The sequence below is a fragment of the Polyodon spathula genome, chromosome 6 (assembly GCF_017654505.1).
Source record: "Polyodon spathula isolate WHYD16114869_AA chromosome 6, ASM1765450v1, whole genome shotgun sequence".
Taxonomy (NCBI): Eukaryota; Metazoa; Chordata; class Actinopteri; order Acipenseriformes; family Polyodontidae; genus Polyodon; species Polyodon spathula.
The window spans coordinates 74,640,229-74,663,954 of record NC_054539.1 but is presented as its reverse complement, the minus strand read 5'-3'; the positions used below and the strand labels follow the sequence as shown (position 1 = coordinate 74,663,954).

Here is a 23,726-nt window from a genome sequence, read left to right as displayed (position 1 = left end):
AGTGATCAGGAGATGATTTATCAGTACGCACGACTATGGGGCAATTTACAGGCAAAAACTGAAAAGCGTGACAACAGATCTCTTGTGCTTTTATGGTCATGACAGTTCTGTTTCCACCTTTACATGAGAGTTTATATTAGAGAGAGAATTTAGACGTCCAAATGAATAATAAAATGGGAAGGTTTATTTAAATATCACCAAACGCACTGAAAAGAGATGCTGCGCAATAAAGGATATCGTCCAAATAATGCATAGGGGTTTACATGAGGTTTTACGCTCTAGGCAGAGATGAAGAGAAGGTTATCCCATCTGTCTAGAATGCAAAGGGCTTGCAGTTAAAACAGTTCATGCTGCCAAGAAGAAGAAAATAATAATATAGATTTCTGTGTTTTACAATTGCAGCATATTTTAGTTTAGAAAAATAAATGATGGCTGGTGCAATTAATGGGGCTGGTATTTCACAGGACATCTGGGAGGATGAAGATTCCAGCAAATGGTCCGATGCCACTGGCCGGTCACCCATTAACCGGTACATTTTCTCCCAGAACTGAAATTGGGACCTCGTGCTTTGACCTGAGGACTGCAGGCGTTGTCTCTCCTGCAGGTACAGATATTTCAGTTTCTTGAATTTATCTCGTACCTGCAGGAGCGTTCTGTTTTGCCCAAGTTCAGCCAGAGCACTGGTAATACTGGTGAAAATGGTGGCATTTCTTTGGCAAGTCGATCCAGTTCATCCATAACCCCCAGGTCCGCAATAATTTGGAGGAGGGAACGAGTTTCCTCATCCGTCGAGCGGACCTGGTGTTGCGTGCTGTCAGAAGGGGTGGAAGCTTGAAACATCCTGCGGGAAAAAGAGCTACATTATTCGTAGTATTATTATTATGATAATAATGCTGGTGATAATGATCTAGTAGTTCTCATGCATCGTTCATAATTAGGGCTAGGAGTTTGTCACGGAAAAGTTGGACAGAGCAGTCAAGGGCAATGCGTTCAAAATCATGGAGAAAATGACAGAGGGAGAATAAAGTCACGGGGATAAAAAATAAATAAAATAACTGTCTTTAAAGAAAGCATATTGGGGTGTTGGTGCGCACAGGTTCAGCAAAGAAGCACAAGACAAACAAATTAAATTTCAATGTGTTGCTTTTTTATTTGATCTGCAACGGTGACTACTAACTAACAGTAGCATTTATAAGCACTGAACTAAGCAGAGAATAAAGACGCAAACAGGGGAAAGGGTAAGAGATGGCAAGCGTATCACACTGGGAGCGAAAAATACACATGAGGATCACACAAAGAGGGTGTGGGGCTGACAAGAGACATGTATATTAAGTGCAACACTACAACAATTAAAGCACAAGTGGACAATAATTTCAATTAAAAACAGGAAACTTAATGTATGTCCCGCAGTGAATGCTGTAGTACACGTGCACACACACACACACACACACACACACACACACACACACACTGAAACTAAACAAAGCTTAGTTTGATTCCGAATTTTTTTTCTTCTCCGAAAAAAGAAAAAAAGAAAAAAAGAACAGCAAGTACGGGGTTGGTGCTAGTTGAAAATATGTAATTATTAGAATTAATAAACGAAAATGCATTGTTTTTAAATGTGAAATTTTATATTAATGAGAAACACTTTCCAATAAAATCACATACATATTGAACACAATCTACTAACATCCCCGCAAGTTACACACATCAGCAAAAATCAAGGACACTAGCAAAAGACACAGAATTCATGACACCTGCAACCACCGTGACTAAATCCCAGCCCTATTCATAATACACTTAAATGAATAAATAATGTTATAAACTGCTGACATCATTGTATTGGTATATATCAACATCTCTATATACAATTTATATGTAACTTAGCAGCGACCCTCACCAGGAGAAGTGGATTGATATTAATGGATGGATATTTAACTGATTTGTATTAGTAACATTGGGATTAGAAAAATCTTACGCTACAGAGAAGGACAACAGGGTTCCCAGAGAAGAGTGTTCTTTTATATAGGTGAAGTGGAGGAGGTATCGTGGTATTTCATGAAAGTCTATCGTGAAGTATTTTGCACGACTGTTGAGTTTGTTGCTATGGGACTAATGAGGCCAATTAGCGTGCACTTTACCGCACTTTATCAAAGTGTAATGTCACTTAAGTCGCACATTTTTTTTGCCGTGCACTTTTGGAACAAGCACAATCATGCGTCATTTGTGCGTGACATGTAATGAATGCACTATAGTAGCGTGATTAAAACTTGCATGATGCATGTGCTAAATACAGTGAACAAGGAGTGGGGCAGGGCTGGAGATATAGTATTGAGTGTCTTGTTGCTATGCGGGGCCTTTTAAACCTGTTTTACTGTGAAAAAAAAACAAACTTTTAAACAGCACGTGCAAAATAAACAGCGCTTGTGAAAATAAACTGGACCTGACGCTTCTGACAGGCACTGAATAAATGGACCGCTAAGGGTTAAGGAATAAGGGGTGATGTCATAAGAGAAGCGACGTTAATTCCAACATTGTACTGTCTTGTGGATTCTATTATAATTTGTGCTTAAGGAAAATAGAGTGCCAAGCTTCTCTACTGTATCGAATAAAATATATAAGTTGAAATCTACAATTGAGTTCAGAATCGAAATAATTTTATACTCATGGATGAGTTATTTTAATTCCTTGTTAATTTCTCTTTCTGTGTACTTTGTTCTTGGTCTCTTTTAAACACTCTGTAAAGTGCCTTTTTTCTCTGAATATTTTTTTAAATTGATCTATTAAACCATTTTGCCCATTTTGTTTTAGATTTTGATTTGTCTACTTTTGTGATGCATTTGTTTTGCGTCTCTAGTACTACATTTTTTTAAAAATAGCCATCCTTTCTCCGTGGATGTTTTCTCTATTCTACTCCAAACTACTTCTATTAGTCTCTGTTTCATTCCTTCATAGTTTGCCTTTTTTAATATTGTAAACCATAGCTTTAGTCGTTTAAAAAGCACTTCAAATGAGACCATGTTGTGATCTGAGTTTGTCAATGGTTCCCTGACCTCTGTTTTAGTTATTCTGTCTTTTTTATTTGAAAAGACTAAATCAAGGCATGTCACTTGTGTTAGGAGGCAGTCATTTGTCATTTCCACCATTTCAATGTTGTGTGTCGTGCTCCACACTGGCGTTTCCCATTTTAAATGGGGTAAGTTGAAATCCCACATTAATATGGCATCTACTCTGCTCTGCATCTGTGTCTGCTCTGCATCTGCTCTGCATCTGCATCTGCTCTGCTCTTTTCTGTGTCTGTCCGGCAAGAGAGTGTGCACACATTTTCAATGTTACTCCATCTCCTGGAACGAACCGTGTTGCTAAAAGGTAGGGGTTTAGTTGGATTAAACCATTATCACAGGCACTTAACGACACTGTGTGCATAAAGGAGTGGTGTGTAAACAGGAGTGGTTAACGTGTAGAAAACAGAAAGTACTGATTAGAGGAAAAACCTCAGAATGGAGTGTGGTAACCAGCGGTGTACCACAGGGATCAGTATTAGGTCCTCTGCTATTCCTAATCTACATTAATGATTTAGATTCTGGTATAGTAAGCAAACTTGTTAAATTTGCAGATGACACAAAAGTAGGAGGAGTGGCAAACACTGTTGCAGCAGCAAAGGTCATTCAAAATGATCTAGACAAGATTCAGAACTGGGCAGACACATGGCAAATGACATTTAATAGAGAAAAGTGTAAGGTACTGCATGCAGGAAATAAAAATGTACATTAGAAATATCATATGGGAGATACTGAAATTGGAGAAGGAATCTATGAAAAAGACCTAGGAGTTTTTGTTGACTCAGAAATGTCTTCATCTAGACAATGTGGGGAAGCTATAAAAAAGGCTAACAAGATGCTCGGATACATTGTGAAAAGTGTTGAATTTAAATCAAGGGAAGTAATGTTAAAACTGTACAATGCACTAGTAAGACCTCATCTTGAACATTGTGTGCAGTTCTGGTCACCTCGCTATAAAAAAGATATTGCTGCTCTAGAAAGAGTGCAAAGAAGAGCGACCAGAATTATTCCGGGCTTAAAAGGCATGTCATATGCAGACAGGCTAAAAGAATTGAATCTGTTCAGTCTTGAACAAAGAAGACTATGTGGCGACCTAATTCAAGCATTCAAAATTCTAAAAGGTATTGACAGTGTCGACCCAAGGGACTTTTTCAGCCTGAAAAAAGAAACAAGGACCAGGGGTCACAAATGGAGATTAGACAAAGGGGCATTCAGAACAGAAAATAGGAGGCACTTTTTTACACAGAGAATTGTGAGGGTCTGGAATCAACTCCCCAGTAATGTTATTGAAGCTGACACCCTGGGATCCTTCAAGAAGCTGCTTGATGAGATTCTGGGATCAATAAGCTACTAACAACCAAACGAGCAAGATGGTCTGAATGGCCTCCTCTCGTTTGTAAACTTTCTTATGTTCTTATGTTCCACTAGTACAGATAGAAAAGGAAATGTAAACGATCAGGAACTGCCCCAGGGATATGTACATTATATGAGTAATGAAACCATAGCCAGACAATAACTGCCACCAGCTTCCATCAGTACAAGAAATGCATATGCGTTTTTAAAACTGAGGTAGTATAGCCTAGATACAGTGTAGGGTTATTATTCTGTTATTATTTATGGATAACGTGTGACATTCCTTTGAAATACAGCTGGCGTTTACTCTAGTATACTGTATATGTTTGGAGTCTAATTTATTGGGTGAAATTGTACACAGTAAAGGGTTTTAGGGAATTCAATTCAAGGCATTTATGATGTCTCCATGAGTAAGGCTGTTATTTTCATTGTTATCATAGATTTCACTATTTCCGATATGTAGTTCCCTGAGAAAATTCCCATTTCAGAAAAAATAGTTTTTATATACAGGTATTCTATTACCATAAAATAGACACATCAGATGTTTGCCTTATTACCACACTACCTATTACACTGAAAAACTGAGAAAATTATTAATTTTGAATGTGACAACGCTATTTTTTGCTTTAGAAAATATTATGTTTATTCATGAAATATCTGAATGACTTTTCACTGTTGCACGAGACACTGTAATACAGCACTGAAAACATAATAATATAATATATTATTTTTATTGCATTTATTTAGGAAAACACTTAGGAAATCTGTGGAGGAGTAACAGAAAGAGAAACAGAGTGATATGCAGGTGTATTAAAGCTGTCTAAGTGATTCAAACCTATAAAAATAATTCTCAAATACTGGTACATAAATATTCTATTAGAGGTGTATTTTTAGATAGCTACAAAAAGTTCAAGGAAAATAATTGCCCCACTCAACAAATTAACATTTAATGTGGAACATTCCTAAAGCCTGTAAGAAAAACCCTTGGCAGCCCTTAACTTGTCCCAGTTCCCAGCATGCTCATGTTTGGTACAGACAATTCAATATCTTTTCCTTTTTTTCTGTAATTGTTAAAATAATTCCAATTGCTGTCATTTAAGAACAACAAGAATGCTCATAACAATGCCACGTTTTAAATTGTGTTTAATTCTGCTTTGGTGAGAATTAGAAATATGCTCTGCTGGCCTTGTGGGTTTTTACAGTAGTAAGAAAAACAAAGACATGGTTGGTTTTTTATAAGTACTTTATCATACAAGGAGAAGAAATATATTTTCGACGTTTTAGAACAGGGGTTCTCAGACTTGCTGGGCCCCCTTTGGAAATGCTTCAGACTGTGACGACCCCCCACCCCACTCCTCAGTGCGATATCATGTGAAGTTACTGTACATCACTGGCCCCCAACCTTTGCTGGCCCATGGACAACAACACTGAACAAGTAACACACCACGGGCAACATCATACTCTGCTCTACCTATCAGCCTTAAGAAACATGTATAGGAGAGAAGATTGCTCTCTCTCAGCCTAAGGAAACATTATGTGTGTAAAATAAAATATAGGACCTACATCTCAGACAGTGGCGATTCTAGAGTACTGCACACAGGGGGGGCACCACGGGGGCTCAATTTAATAAAATAGAGGACCTACATCTCAGACAGTGGCGATTCTAGAGTACTGCACACAGGGGGGGCACCACGGGGGCTCAATTTAATAAAATAGAGGACCTACATCTCAGACAGTGGCGATTCTCTAGTACTGCACACAGGGGGGGGCACCACGGGGGTTCAATTTAATAAAATAGAGGACCTACATCTCAGACAGTGGCGATTCTAGAGTACTGCACACAGGGGGGGCACCACGGGGGCTCACTTTAATAAAATAGAGGACCTACATCTCAGACAGTGGCGATTCTAGAGTACTGCACAAAGGGGGGGCACCACGGGGGCTCAATTTAATAAAATATAAGACCTACATCTCAGACAGTGGCGATTCTAGAGTATTGAACACAGGGGGGCACCATGGGGGCCCCAATTTAATAAAATATAGGACCTATATCTCAGACAGTGGCGAGTCTAGAGTACTGCACACAGGGGGGCACCATGGGGGCCCCAATTTAATTATGGAAGGGCACTTCAGGGGTTCCACAGTGTTTTCACATCTAACAACATGTCAGACAAAAACAACTGTGTACCTTCCTGCAACTTAACGAATTCTTCAGTGCCTTGAACCCTCCATCGCTTTAGTATTAACCTGGATGGTCTCCACATCGGTCCTATTTTGTGGGCGGGTGGGTATGGGGGGTGATGTAGAGATTTTTTGACAACTGTTACCAATTATTGTGAACATATCTCATTTTATAAATTAAAAAAAAATTGTGGCATTTTTTGCGACCGTGAGATTGACGCCCCACTCTGACCTGCAGAACTGACTGACGAAATCGTGAACGCTGTTACACATCTTGCGACAGTTTGTGTATTATCGTCAACTGTATTTTTCTTACTAGCATTGACATAAAAGAAATTATTTGGGTATATTATAAACCATACGCTAACTTATATATATATATATATATATATATATATATATATATATATATATATATAGTACTGTAGCTACTTCCATTTATAGTACTTCGACAAAGGAGAGGGTATTACGAAAAAAACCTTCCTTGTTTCACAAACCCTATCGCCAATTCTACACTTCCAGTCCCTTACCTAAATTAACATTCATTTCAGAAGCGTTTTGAGTTACGGACTTGTCTCGGACATGTTTATTCAACGGAAAAAAATGCAAATAATCTGCCAGCCCATGGGATCTAAATACCCACACTTTGACATATTTGTTTGGAAAAGACGAGTAAAGAAATGATTGCATTTAATCTACCAAACTAAAACAAGCATAACAGACTGCTATTGCCAACAGTGTTGCCGTTTCACAAGGAAAAAAAAAAAAAAAAAAAACAAGAACCAGACCAGAACAAGCCCGACTCATTTCAGAGGGAGGGAGTGGGGGTGTTTATACAAATTCCTTTTTTTTTTTTTATAATGTTTTAGTAGTGCTAGGTTATTTTTTTTATTTATTTTTTATTCAAAAGATGAATGCGACGTTTAAAATAAAAAATAAAAAAAAAATATTATAAATATCCTTGGCAGCTGTGATTGCTAACCTTTTTCTGCTTTGTATTTGTAACTATACTAGTCTGTGTCACAGTGCGTACGGCTTAGTAAGAAAGCCTGCAAAAAAAAAAAAAAAAAAAAAGCCTACAGACCGAGATCTGTTTCTGTTTATCATTATTATTTTTAAAGCTTTTTCTGTTTAAATATGACAAGGTATTTGTGGTTTAAACAAACATGGTAAGTTCCTGACAGGGTTTGAAGAAAACAAATTATTTTTATAGCAAATATGATTGTTATACGGACGGTTCACTTCCACGCTCTTTCCCATCAAACACATTGTTTCAAAGCTTGTCACTCAAACTGCTTGCAGTGTGAGGTGGGCAGGGAGAGGTGATGCTGTTACTAGGGCTGTGCGCTTATGGTATAACTCTGGTCGAGTAAAACAAAACAAAAACAAAACCAGTGAATTAGCTGACCGCTAAAGCACGGCGGGAGGGATTAACTGATGTATATGCGCTGTAATGAAATGCCAGGATTTTAAGGTTAGGTCAGTATTTTGTGATCACGCGACACCCCTGCAATAGCCATGCGACCCCCTTTTGGGTCGGGACCCCCAGTTTGAGAAACGCTGTTTTAGAGAAATGATTTTCTCTCTTTGACTGGAAATCTTGTAATTTAACCTGGTGAAGTTTGTTTTTTTTTTCTCGTATTTTTCAGAATAAAAAGTCAGCAATGTGTGTTTTGGAAACAAAACAGAGCCTCAGTCTATATTTCATTATGGTAAAAGCAATTGTTGTAATTTGTAATGCTGTCATATTATAATATTGTATTTCTAAATGAAAGGAAACCATTATTTTATTGCATATGTATGTGATGTGTATGAGAGGGCTGATGTTTTCCCTCTATCTGTTTTACTCATCAGAGTAAAGCTGCAAATAAAGTGGTCCCCGTGTGGGCTCAATTCCTTAAAAAGAAACACAACGCAGAGTGCTTCAGTCTGCTGTACAGGAGGTATCGGTTCAGCACTGGTGTCAGTGGAATCAGATCACTTTCAGTATTGGCTTATAAATTAATATGCTCTTTTGCAGCAGACCTTGTCCAAGAAGGGGTGATTCAAAACGGTTTGGAAAGGATCCTGTGGTTTTTAATATCCAAGAAGCCAAGATTCCTTTCTGCTGGAAAATGTAAAAATCACGATTTTTTCCTTTGTATGTTATTTTGTGTTGATAGAGTTGGCCTGATCAATTTTTCATTTCTTACCAGCCTGGTAAGCCATGGCATGTGTCAATAATTTTGACTGCACAGGCATATCTGCAAAGCCAGGAATGGAAAATCTTGCAACAGCATGTATAAAAACTGAACGGGAGCGAGCCAGGATGGGACTTGGGATGGATATTCAGCCATTAGAAATCAGTGTCATGTGCCAGTAGGCTGTCAGATAGTTAACACAATTACAGGTAGCTTTCCAAGAAATCTTGGCATTTTAAGTAGAAGTTGAACAATAACATGCTGAACAAAACGTTGGCCTGTAAGAGAAGGAATATGTATGTTAGTAGCTTAGTGCCAGAGGGCTACTGTTAGTTGTTTAACAGAAACACATAACTTACAGTTATTTTCAAGATTGTTTTAAAATAAAAAAAAACACAAAGGGCCCTCTATTTGGAAGCAAGTACATAAGCAAAGAGATACTGAAAAATTTTAATGGTGTACAAAAGAAACAGGAATGTTGGAATTTATCGCTCTGAGCAGTTTTGAGTTTGTGCTTTATACCGTTAACAATTGTTTAATTTACATTTGCCTTTGCCTTTTACAGTCTCATTTCATATTAAGAAAGTTTGTCAACTACTACCACCAGGGTATTCCTGTATATGAAAACAGGTTTGCTATTACACGTGTTTCTTTCAAAACTGTATATTTCACACCTGAATAACAAGTGAAAGTGCCCTACAGCTGATATTGATGGAATTACTTTGATAGCTGCAAACAAGTTAAAGTGTGCGTCATTGGACTACACATCTCTGTTGATTGCACAAGACATTTCCCTTTTAGCTGGCTTATTATATAGGGTTAACTAACAGTTAACAAACAAATAAATAATGTACATTAACATGTTTATTAGCTGTTACAAACAAACAAAAATGACTCTTAAAATAAAGTGGGACCCTAAAGTATGTTGTCTTAACTACCCCCCTCCTCCACCCCCATACTCCTATACAGTTTCTAACTAAAGACACACTTCTTTATGGTCGAATGACCATCATAGGCAGGCACATATGTAACGCCTGAACACACAAGTGATTTGAAGAGTTGGAAGACATTCCACAGTGACATAACCTGCTGGCATACGCATTGTACAGTAGGTCACAATGGACGATGCCTGGATTCATATTTTATCTTACCGCTGTGCTTCATATCTTCATTTAAACAGGTGCTGTGAGCCATTAGATATCATTTATATATGGAAACCAATTAAGTACATCTATCAAAAACGTGCCCCTTTCTCAAAAACTGCTTGAGGCACTTGATCAAACTCAAAGGGCATGTTTATAGTTGTTTGGAATAATATAAATGTATTCAGTCTCATGCAGATGTATGGCACATTTCAAGCAAACAGTTTTAATTCTGTTTTACAATGCCATATCTAAAAGACTGTGAATGTAACTTCTTATGGGTCCCAGCATGCAGTCAGGGTACAGGCTGACATCCTGGTTGAGCCAAGTTCTGGATCTTGACTGGAGATTCCATAGATGTGTCACAATGGCCCTGACACTCCCCATAGCTAGGAAGAGGAAATTAACAGGGACTTATTCCTCAGCGCACCATAGTGGCCCGTACTAGCCAGGGGCGTGGTGAACTCCAGTGGACACCTGCTGGGCTAGCCTTTATCATGTAGTGGCTGGTAACCCAAGAACAGCTGCTGTCAAGCTCCTGGGTGTAAAGAGGCAGTTGGCGTGACAGGACATCCAGGGTGTCCCCTGGCAATAGGCTCTGATTCTCACCTCTTGTAAAATATAATAAAGAACGTATGTGTTTGATCCTAGTACCACGTCGCCTCAGAAAATTGAAATCAAAAGTTGCCAATTTTACCACTTTCATTGTTGGTCTTAATTTCTAGCTATTCTCTCATCTCAGAGATGGTATCAGTTTTGGTGCCTAGGTGTACATATTCCCCAACTCCTGTTACAAAGCAGTAATAATATAGAATAGCCTTTGTTTTAAAACTTTTCACACATTCTACTCATTCCTGGTCTAGGGTGTGCAAGAAGCCGGAACCCCAACCCAGATCAAGACAAAAAGTGCTCAACAGAGGTCAGAATTATGTACCATTAAGCAACGTTTGGACAGTAGACAATAATATTAGAATGTATTCTCGACAGCACAGTAAAGCATGTTCTTTAAACAGATAGGTTAAACAGCAATAGATGCAATGTACTTAATGTGTACATCTTTTTGCATCACATATGTAAGTACACAAATATATCAGTTCACGGGGCAGGAGTTATGCTACCTGTAGAGATGTCACCTGACTTCTCGGAGAGCCGCCGACTGTTGGGACCAAACCCTCCGCAGAACGAGGTCCGAGTCGTGGTCAGGTCACTGCTGCAGATTATGAAAGGGCTGCATCATAATGCGGTTAATTCCAAGGGCTGGGTCCTCGGCACCCTCAGGGACATAAGAGTTAGCAGAATTATTATTTGCTAAGGCCTGACATATACAGTGCCTATAGAACGTCTACACCCCCTTTCAAAATGTTCACCTTTTGTTGCATTATAGTCTGGAATTAAAATACATTAAAATAGTTTTTTTTTTCATTTATCTACACACCCTACTGCACAACTTCCAAGTGAAAAAAATGTTATAGAAAGTTGTAGAAAATTACTTGAAAATAAAAACTGAAATAGCTTGTTTGGATAAGTGTCCACCCCCCTTGTAATAGCAATCCTAAATTAGCTCAGGTGTAACCAATTGCCTTCAAAATCACACATCAAGTTAAGTGGCCTCCACCTGTGTTAAATTGTAGTGTTTCATACGATTTTAGGATAAATTCAGCAGTTCCTGTAGGTTCCCTCTGCTGGGTAGTGTATTTCAAAGCAAAGACTCAACCATGAGCACCAAGGAGCTTTCAAAAGAACTCCAGGACAAAGTTGTTGAAAGGCACCAATCAGGGAATGGGTATAAAAAAATATCAAAGGCCTTGAATATCCCTTGGAGCAGGGTCAATACGATTATTAAGAAGTGGAAGGTGTATTGCACCACCAAGACCCTGCCTAGATCAGGTCGTCCCTCCAAACTGGATCACCGAGCAAGAAGTAAACTGATCAGAGAGGCTACCAAGAGGCCAATGGCAACTTTGCATGAGCTACAGACTTTTATGTCCAAGATTGGTCAAAGTGTGCATGTGACAACAATATGACGAGCACTCCACAAATCTGGCCTGTATGGTAGGGTGGAAAGAAGGAAGCCATTGCTCAAGAAAGCCCACCCTGAATCCTGTATGAAGTATGCAAAAAAACACTCAGGAGATTCTGTAGCCATGTAGCAAAAAGTTTTGTGGTCTGATGAAACTAAAATGGAACTTTTTGGCCTAAATGCAAAGCGTTATGTTTGGCGCAAACCCAACACAGCGCATCATCCAAAGAACACCCTCTCTACTGTGAAACATGGTGGTGGCAGCATCATGTTATGGGGATGTTTCTCATCAGCAGGGACTGTGGCACTTATGAGGATAAAAGGGAAAATGAATGGAGCAAAGTACAGAGAAGTCCTTGATGAAAACCTGCTGCCCTCTACAAGAAAGCTGAAGCTGGGACAGAAGTTTACCTTTCAGCATGACAACGACCCAAAGCACACAGCCAAAGCTACACTGCAGTAGCTAAGGAACAAAAAGGTAAATGTCCTTGAGTGGCCCAGTCAGAGCGACTTAAATCCAATCAAAAATTTGTGGCATGGCTTGAAGATTGCTGTCCATCAACGCTCCCCAAGGAACTTGACAGAGCTTGAATGGTTTTATAAAGAAGTATGGTCAAATATTCCCAAATCTAGGTGTGCAAAGTTGGTAGAGACCTATCCCAACAGACTCACAGCTGTACAGTGGCTTGCAAAAGTATTGACCCCCCTTGGCATTTTTCCTATTTTGTTGCCTTACAACCTGAAATTAAAATGGATTTTTATTTGGATTTCATGTAATGGACATACACAAAATAGTCCAAATTGGTGAAGTGAAATGAAAAAAATAACTTGTTTAACTTTCTCTAAAAAAAATAATGGAAAAGTGGTGCGTGCATATGTATTCACTTCCTTTGCTATTAATCCTCTAAATAAGATCTGGTGCAACCAATTACCTTCAGAAGTCACATAATTAGTTAAATAAAGCCCACCTGTGTGCAATCTAAGTGTCACATGATCTGTCACATGATCTCAGTATATATACACCTGTTCTGAAAGGCCCCAGAGTCTGCAACACCACTAAGCAAGGGGCACCACTAAGCAAGGGGAACCACCAAGCAAGCGGCACCATGAAGACCAAGGAGCTCTCCAAACAGGTCAGGGACAAAGTTGTGGAGAAGTATAGATCAGGGTTGGGTTATAAATATCATACATAATACATCCCACGGAGCACCATTAAAGCCATTATTAAAAAATGGAAAGAATATGGCACCACAACAAACCTGGCAAGAGAGGGCCGCCCACCAAAACTCATGGAGCAGGCAAGGAGGGCATTAATCAGAGAGGCAACAAAGAGACCAAAGATAACCCTGAAGGAGCTGCAAAGCTCCACAACGGAGATTGGAGTATCTGTCCATAGGACAACTTTAAGCCGTACACTCCACAGAGCTGGGCTTCACGGAAGAGTGGCCAGAAAAAAGCCATTGCTTAAAGAAAAAAATAAGCAAACACATTTGGTGTTCACCAAAAGGCATGTGGGAGACTCCCCAAACATATGGAAGAAGGTACTCTGGTCAGATGAGACTAAAATTGAGCTTTTTGGCCATCAAGGAAAACACTATGTCTGGCACAAACCCAACACCTCTCATCACCCTGAGAACACCATCCCCACAGTGAAGCATGGTGGTGGCAGCATCATGCTGTGGGGATGTTTTTCATCGGCAGGGACTGGGAAACTGGTCAGAATTGAAGGAATGATGGATGGCGCTAAATACAGGGAAATTCTTGAGGGAAACCTGTTTCAGTCTTCTAGAGATTTGAGACTGGGACGGAGGTTCTCCTTCCAGCAGGACAATGATCCTAAGCATACTGCTAAAGCAACACTCGAGTGGTTTAAGGGGAAACATTTAAATGTCTTGGAATGGCCTAGTCAAAGCCCAGACCTCAATCCAATTGAGAATCTGTGGTATGACTTAAAGATTGCTGTACACCAGCGGAACCCATCCAACTTGAAGGAGCAGGAGCAGTTTTGCCTTGAAGAATGGGCAAAAATCCCAGTGGCTAGATGTGCCAAGCTTATAGATACATACCCCAAGAGACTTGCAGCTGTAATTGCTGCAAAAGGTGGCTCTACCAAGTATTGACTTTGGGGGGGGTGAATACTTATGCACGCTCAAGTTTTCTGTTTTTTTGTCTTATTTCTTGTTTGTTTCACAATAAAAAATATTTTGCATCTTGAAAGTGGTAGGCATGTTGTATAAATTAAATGATACAAACCCCCAAAAAATCCATTTTAATTCTAGGTTGTAAGACAACAAAATAGGAAAAATGCCAAGGGGGGGGTCAATACTTTCGCAAGCCACTGTAATTGCTGTCAAAGGTGCTTCCACCAAATATTAACTCAGGGGGGTGGAGACTTATCCAATTATGATCTTTCAGTTTTGTATTTTTAATATCTAATTTTTTTCTCAATAAAAACTTTTTTCCCCTTAAAAGTGTGGAGTATGGTGTGTAGATAAGTGGAAAAAAAATCCTCTTTTAAATGCATGAAAAAAGTTCAAGGGGGTGTAGACATTCTATAGTCACTGTAGAAGGGGGGTGCCCGTCGCATAGGGGACCAGACACAAGGGGGAGCTCCTCTACACATAAATAGAGGCTTGAGAACCTGAAAGGAAGAAAGAAAGTGGAACTCTGGCTCAATGGGAGTTGCCCTTGATGAGGTGAATTATAGACTTCCGAAGCTGGGGCACAGGTGCACTCCCAGAGATCCTGAAACGAGAAGATTGCCTCGAGTTAAAAATGGAGAGCTCCTTCTGCGAGGTTAGCTAGAATAATCTTAGATCCTCAGATTTTGAGGGGAGCTATAGCGCATGAGAAGCTAGTTTGGGTTTGGCCAGGGGTCCCCTCTGACTCATTGAGAGAACCTCCCTTGGTAGGTAAAGAAAGCGTAGCTTGCACAAAGGTCGGTTAAGTGTGACTCACTAACCCCCACCCCCCAAAGGATGGACCCCCAGCTCCCCGCTAAAGATTCTTACCAGTGCAGACAAACAAAAGAACCATCAATGCATATAGAAACTAAAAAAAGAAAGAAAACATTTAACAAAACAAAGAAGGTTAGTAACTGGCTCCCTACTAACTAAGTGAAGACCCTCCGCTCAGTGGAAAGGAAAAAAAAACTTTCTTTTTAGGGGGAAACCTTTGGTGGTCCCAGCAGAAGGGTTGTCCCCACTCCGCACATGCTAGCAATAGATTGTTGTGCAGAAAATATCTCAGATGGGGATGAACCTATGTATGATTTAACTGCTGATGAGGTTCATATTTTTTATTGGATGCTGGTTAATCTTTGCTCTTGCTGCTGATGTGGCTGCCCCGATTCTGAATGAATGAAGAGTACAGAATTGCGGGGGAAGTACTGCTCCAGAAAACAACGTGAACAGATGAGACGTGAACCGATGTCTAGATATAACAGTCTGGCTTGAATCGATGAAGAGGAAGTCACAATTTGAAATAGGTTTGCGTTCTGCGATATATTTCTGCATGGAAGCATAAGGGCATTGAAGACAGTCCATTTCTGATAGCTGAATGAATTGACCTTGCCGGAGCTGATCCATTTTGGACATGCACAGTAAGAGGATAAAGTGGGAATCTGAGATGAGAGTGAGATCGCTGCAGCAAATACCCAGCATAGGAAAGCTGCCAACAGAAGGAACCGCATATTCTCAGCATCTTAAAAAAACAAAACATGTGCTTAGACATATAGTTTCCATTGCTAGGTCAACATAAAAAGATTAGGGTTATAGCTTGAAAATAGATTTACACATTTCTTACATTTTAATTATGTGTAAGTATGCATGTATTTCCTATGTAACTACAATGTAAATACACAGTAATTAGAGATGCTTAATGTAAAGTGTTACCTGCTTTTACTGTCTACACCAACATAACTTGCTTGACAGTTAAGTGAAAAAATAATGACTGGCACTATGGCTGTTGGTATTCTTATTTAATAATCAAGAGGAAAATGTTTTTTAAAAAGAGATTGTATGCTGAAAATACTGTAGAATTAATATAAATATTGTTTTCATGGAAGAAACAGAACATATTGTCCAGATTTAATAATGCTTGTATAAATCTGCCTTGAACTTTTTTTTTCTGTACATAGTTGTGACGGAAAAATGAGTTCTGGTGATGAATCTTCCTCCCAACCTGTGAGGGCGCTAAAGAACGAGAGGAGAAGTATCTGGAAGGGCTGGCCTAACAGTTCGTTTCCGGGTCAGGGAAGTGGGTCAGCCTGGAGGGAAGCGCGACTCTGTTGTAAGACCGTATTGATTTGAAAGGTAAACAAAGGCAGCTGCAAGTAATAAGGCAGCTGCAACCGTTTATCTCGATATCATGCGGGATTACATATAAGGGCCAGGGTAACGCTGATCTTCTCCTTCGTTTGGGTTAAACGAGTGGAGAGAGAGAAGGACTGAGAGAGGAGCTCTCAGAGTGGATTGTGTTCGTGTTTGGTATTGTTGTGTCTGTCCGTGTAACTGTCTGTTTTTGTATTCAGCACTAGACAGTTAACGCACATCTCCGGAGCTGTCGAAAGGAGAGCACTATCCGGAGCACCACTGCACTGAGCACCTGCACGTTTTCGATCACCCAGGACTGGTGACCGTACTGTTGTTTTTGTTCAGGACTGTGCCCTTGTTTTCTTTATCCCCGTGCTTTACACATTGTTGTGTATTGCCGGGGATTTATTATTTTTGACGGTCGCCAGACCTGGAAAAGAGCAATAAAGCACTTACTCACTGAATCACTGTTGTCTGTTCATCACTCCTGCACCGCATCACCGCGACATCTGTTTCCCTTACCAACCACTTTGCCACAATAGTGTATCCATACATTTTATTTAACCCTTTGCAGTCCATTTATTCAGCGCTTGTCTGGCACGAAGGGTCCAATTAATTTCCACACGCTGTTTATTTTATATGCGCTGTTTAAAATATTTTTTTCAGAGTAAATCAGGTTTAAAATGCATTGCATGGCAAAACTACATCAATACTACATCTCCGGCCAAACCCCACCCCTTGTTTGCTGCATTTTTACGTGCATACTGATAAATCCTCTCCTGATCACTCGTTTTATCACCAAACTCCTCAATAATGCAACCCAAGTCATTATTTTATTACTATAACATCTGAAAAAGCTCTGAAAATGTCAGTGATATTCTTTGAGTGCTGGATGTGGATGCAGCTATCTCCTTTGTTTGTGTCCATCTTATCTCTGTGGCGCAGCTGCTAACTCTATTGCTCACACAGCCCTTTTTTTCAGCTTCATTCGGCTGCTATTGGTCTCACTCGGCCATTGAATGGTTTTCTCTCCTTTTTCTGGAGAAAACGACTAGAGACCTGAGCTTGATGTCTTTTTGATGATGTCTGACAGGATCCGACATCGGACTGGAAAGGCAAAATCATGATGTTGGACCTGGTCTGACATAGGACTGCAAACGGTTTAATAACAAAATAATAATAAGTAATTTTATTATTAAAAAAAAAAAAAAGTCTCTGTTTTTCTGGTTTTTTTAATTCATTCTACTGTACTGTAATTTTAACAGGTTTTCTCTTGAACTATTTTTAAACATATACACAGAAAGCATGGTAAAGTTTTTTTTTTTTTTATTGCTTTTTAAAGTTGAAGTCACTGAAACCCAGAAATGAATTCCGGTTTTATATGTAGTTTATTTGTTGTAAAAGACACAAGAAACAAAGAGAATGCTAGAGGCTGCTAATGATATTTCTGAAGGCAGTCATGTGTAGTAAATTATCTCAAAAGTCTAATATCAGAAAACTGAACGTTTAAAGTTTGAATGACAATAAGGCCGGTAAACTCTCCAGCTGGGAATTTAAGAACGGTCTTTAAATGTCTATTTTTATATTTTTATATTTATTTCAAATCAATTTCCACATTGCAGTGTCATGGGTTTGTAGCTACAGAAAACAGAAGAAAGGAAAGACAGATTACATCTGTCCCCAAAGTTTCATTTCAGGAGTTGAAAGCTTCTAATTAGGTTTGACAATAAGAAGTATCACCTTTTAAAGGTGCTCCATTTAACATCCAGTTAAAATAAAATAAACACGCTCTGGGCAGCTAAAGTCATAACAATCTAACTGCAGCAAAACTATTCTTACACTTGGTGAAGACAGACAAGCTAAAGCAGGCAAGAGCAAGAGAACACAGTGAGTCAGAGATTCCGAGCTTCATCAACGCTAACCAATAAAGACAAGTAAAGGAACCAGATGTCTTTCTTATTGCTTTCCGTGGAGACAAAATATCTTTTTCTTAAAGTGCTTGTAGAAAATACTTTCATAAATCTTACTTGTTGTGAACTTTCATTCACGATACAGGTCTCAGATATTCAGCTCCGAAAGAAACTTTTGATATTGATATTTTAAATCATGACGTCTAATAGCACACTAGGTGCAAGAAAGCTCTCAGTTTGCTTTCCATTCCTTCCAGGAAATCTGTTACACTTGCACTTCCTGTGTCATTTCACCTCAGCAGTGTCTTCAGAGACGTACATCTTACTGGCTGCAAAGCTTGTCAGTCATTAAGGGAAGCAGCTTGTTTGTTACTGACAGGAGAGAAGGCCCTGAAGAGGTGGAGACAATTCCACACTGCAAGATTATAAGAAAACAAGGCCTGCAAACAGAGATTTCTTTAGTCTGGTGTAGTAGCAAATGTCATCTTTTAAAATAAAAATGCACACTTGCTAAAATATAGGTTACTTTCAAAACAATATCTTTTTAGAACTATATAGTGAATGCATGTTCACTGCATGGTGTATTTATGGAAATATTTTGTTTGGTACAATCTCTTTAAGAGATTATTCAATTGCAACAACACATAATATGATTAAGGGTTTAATTAAATCCTTGTAAATTTACTTATTTTTCGTGGGTAGGTTATGGAATAAAATTAGGATTTTGCAGACATTTAGCAGACCGTTTAAATATTAAATAAACCTAAGTAGACAATATTTCAGAGGACAATAAAAGGCTAAAACAGAGCGCTGTCATTTGTTAAAGGCAAGCATGCAGCATCCCCCTGCAGTTGCTGCCGACATTCTCTGTCTGGTGTGGACTTGCCTATACACTGAGACTGCACTGAGATTGCCCATACACTGAGACTGCACTGAGATTGCCCATACACTGAGACTGCACTGAGATTGCCCATACACTGAGACTGCACTGAGATTGCCCATACACTGAGACTGCACTGAGATTGCCCATACTCTGAGACTGCACTGAGATTGCTCATACACTGAGACTGCACTGAGATTGCCCATACACTGAGACTGCACTGAGATTGCCCATACACTGAGACTGCACTGAGATTGCCCATACACTGAGACTGCACTGAGATTGCCCATACACTGAGACTGCACTGAGATTGCCCATACACTGAGACTGCACTGAGATTGCCCATACACTGAGACTGCACTGAGATTGCCCATACACTGAGACTGCACTGAGATTGCCCATACACTGAGACTGCACTGAGATTGCCCATACACTGAGACTGCACTGAGATTGCCCATACACTGAGACTGCACTGAGATTGCCCATACACTGAGACTGCACTGAGATTGCCCATACACTGAGACTGCACTGAGATTGCCCATACACTGAGACTGCACTGAGATTGCCCATACACTGAGACTGCACTGAGATTGCCCATACACTGAGACTGCACTGAGATTGCCCATACACTGAGACTGCACTGAGATTGCCCATACACTGAGACTGCACTGAGATTGCCCATACACTGAGACTGCACTGAGATTGCCCATACACTGAGACTGCACTGAGATTGCCCATACACTGAGACTGCACTGAGATTGCCCATACACTGAGACTGCACTGAGATTGCCCATACACTGAGACTGCACTGAGATTGCCCATACACTGAGACTGCACTGAGATTGCCCATACACTGAGACTGCACTGAGATTGCCCATACACTGAGACTGCACTGAGATTGCCCATACACTGAGACTGCACTGAGATTGCCCATACACTGAGACTGCACTGAGATTGCCCATACACTGAGACTGCACTGAGATTGCCCATACACTGAGACTGCACTGAGATTGCCCATACACTGAGACTGCACTGAGATTGCCCATACACTGAGACTGCACTGAGATTGCCCATACACTGAGACTGCACTGAGATTGCCCATACACTGAGACTGCACTGAGATTGCCCATACACTGAGACTGCACTGAGATTGCCCATACACTGAGACTGCACTGAGATTGCCCATACACTGAGACTGCACTGAGATTGCCCATACACTGAGACTGCACTGAGATTGCTCATACACTGAGACTGCACTGAGATTGCCCATACACTGAGACTGCACTGAGATTGCCCATACACTGAGACTGCACTGAGATTGCCCATACACTGAGACTGCACTGAGATTGCCCATACACTGAGACTGCACTGAGATTGCCCATACACTGAGACTGCACTGAGATTGCTCATACACTGAGACTGCACTGAGATTGCCCATACACTGAGACTGCACTGAGATTGCCCATACACTGAGACTGCACTGAGATTGCCCATACACTGAGACTGCACTGAGATTGCCCATACACTGAGACTGCACTGAGATTGCCCATACACTGAGACTGCACTGAGATTGCCCATACACTGAGACTGCACTGAGATTGCCCATACACTGAGACTGCACTGAGATTGCCCATACACTGAGACTGCACTGAGATTGCCCATACACTGAGACTGCACTGAGATTGCCCATACACTGAGACTGCACTGAGATTGCCCATACATTGAGACTGCACTGAGATTGCCCATACACTGAGACTGCACTGAGATTGCCCATACATTGAGACTGCACTGAGATTGCCCATACACTGAGACTGCACTGAGATTGCCCATACACTGAGACTGCACTGAGATTGCCCATACACTGAGACTGCACTGAGATTGCCCATACACTGAGACTGCACTGAGATTGCCCATACACTGAGACTGCACTGAGATTGCCCATACACTGAGACTGCACTGAGATTGCCCATACACTGAGACTGCACTGAGATTGCCCATACACTGAGACTGCACTGAGATTGCCCATACATTGAGACTGCACTGAGATTGCTCATACTCTGAGACTGCACTGAGATTGCCCATACACTGAGACTGCACTGAGATTGCCCATACACTGAGACTGCACTGAGATTGCCCATACACTGAGACTGCACTGAGATTGCTCATACACTGAGACTGCACTGAGATTGCCCATACACTGAGACTGCACTGAGATTGCCCATACACTGAGACTGCACTGAGATTGCCCATACACTGAGACTGCACTGAGATTGCCCATACACTGAGACTGCACTGAGATTGCCCATACACTGAGACTGCACTGAGATTGCCCATACACTGAGACTGCACTGAGATTGCCCATACACTGAGACTGCACTGAGATTGCCCATACACTGAGACTGCACTGAGATTGCCCATACACTGAGACTGCACTGAGATTGCCCATACACTGAGACTGCACTGAGATTGCCCATACACTGAGACTGCACTGAGATTGCCCATACACTGAGACTGCACTGAGATTGCCCATACACTGAGACTGCACTGAGATTGCCCATACACTGAGACTGCACTGAGATTGCCCATACACTGAGACTGCACTGAGATTGCCCATACACTGAGACTGCACTGAGATTGCCCATACACTGAGACTGCACTGAGATTGCCCATACTCTGAGACTGCACTGAGATTGCTCATACACTGAGACTGCACTGAGATTGCCCATACATTGAGACTGCACTGAGATTGCCCATACATTGAGACTGCATGCTCTACATTCACTGAATTGGTTGGAAGAGTAAGGAAAAGCTTTGCCAAATTATACAGATGTGGAAATAGATTAGAAACAGACCAAAAGCTCGGTTACCCAAGGGCATTTGGCATACTTTAATAAAGGCAATATATACAGCATGTTCGTTGTCATGTTATTTGTCCCATCCAATAATTTGAACAGTAAACAAAATTGTTAACTGCTTTAGAGTATTTTTTTGTAAATGTTATTTGTTTAAGGACAAAAGCCTATCTACAGAAGGAAGATACATAGTTTATAACTTGCGTTGTGCAGTAGTTCATTTAAACAAGGTTTTTTTTTTTTTTTTTCTCTATACTTGTCCGGTATACATTGGCCCCTAAAAGAGATTAATTTTGCAGTGACCCCTCAATTTCCAAAACCCCCTAAATATGATTCCTTATCTATTATTGCTGCATCTTTTATTATCTCTTATACTATCTCATAGTTATATACTGTAAGCTTACTACTTTCACTCTGACCGCTGAATTCTTGGTAACACTTTAAATTAAGTGTCTCGAATTACTGTGTATTTACATACTCGTTACATACACTGTTGCTATGCATAGTTACAATGTACTTAACAAGTACATCTTTTTGCATGATACATGCAAGTATACAATTGTATCACAGAAAGGGTTAGGTTTAGAGTTAGGGTTAGGACTAGGGTTCTATCATGCAAAGAAATGTATATATTAAGTACATTGTAACTATGCATAATAACATTTTAAGTGCACATGTATTTGCTATGTAACTACTATGTAAATACACAGTAATTAGAGACACAATGTAAAGTGTTACCGATTTCTTTTCGTCTATAACAGATCATTTAAATCTGGTATTCCAAAATTTTGAACGATCATGGCAGTACTGTAGATTTACCAAAAAGTTTGGTCCTGTATACAGAGAAGACTCTAGATAAATAAATTACACATTGTCAGAACATGACTATGTTATTGCTATAATATAAAACAAGGATTCATTATAGTCAAAATACTTACTACCAAAAGGTCAGTATTCTGTAATCCGTGAAGGCATTTTAGTCTTGGAAGATTTGTTTCTCTTATTGGAAGATAGATATTTTTATTCTGTTTAAAGTCATGTCAGTGCTGCTTGTTGTCTATTAAATCTGCGAGATGAAGATACCTCTAAAGTGATGGAAACTTGGGACTACAATTCATGTTTTGTTGTTGCCAAAGAAAAATCAAGATTCAAGTTCAATTCCTTGTGCTCTTTCTTATTTGTTACTTGATCTTACCAATGGGAATACACTGGCCACGTGGAGCTGAGCACAGAACCACATTTCTTTTTGCAACATTACTTTTGTAGGAGGTACTTTTTACAATTGTTTTTGGGTACAGATTAATATCAATTATATCTTAAGCAATAACAGTTCTGTATCAGCCTTCATTGCACAACTTATGCACTTCAAATCCAATTTGTTACATCACTTTTTAAAATCCTAATTCTCCCTGGACTTTGAGTTCAGAGTTGACTTCTTATGCCATATTTCTAGCATGTTTTCCTTGTTCGTATTTCATTGTAATTATTAGTGCAGCTACTGCTGTAGGACAGCATCATAATAAGTGATAAGTCATTTATCTTAAGATGGTGCATTTTTTGTCCTGACAAAAAAATAGCTTCTTGGGTTCCAAATATGAAGCATGGTATAGAACCCTATAAGCTTATATCCACAATGCAATATAACATGTTGATGCAAAGGATGTGTGTAATGCTATTAAGGGTTAGTTACAGTTTCATTATCGACTTCCGATTGCATCATTATGACAACATGAAACCAGTCACACTCGGCCTCAGCAGATTGGGCAAGGCTCAAATGTTTGCATGTTTATTGCAGTTCTGTTTATCTGGCTTAACAAGCATCCACGCAAACAC

The 23,726-nt window shown here is 39.9% G+C and overlaps 1 long non-coding RNA gene across 1 annotated transcript; it reads right to left on the bottom strand.

Moving 5' to 3' along the window:
• Positions 1-364: 364 nt before the first annotated feature.
• Positions 365-23,028, bottom strand: LOC121316608. The gene is made up of 3 exons (XR_005950426.1): positions 22,832-23,028; positions 11,037-11,191; positions 365-841 (listed from the first exon to the last, which is right to left on the bottom strand). It is a non-coding gene; the product is annotated as an uncharacterized LOC121316608 (long non-coding RNA).
• Positions 23,029-23,726: the final 698 nt, after the last annotated feature.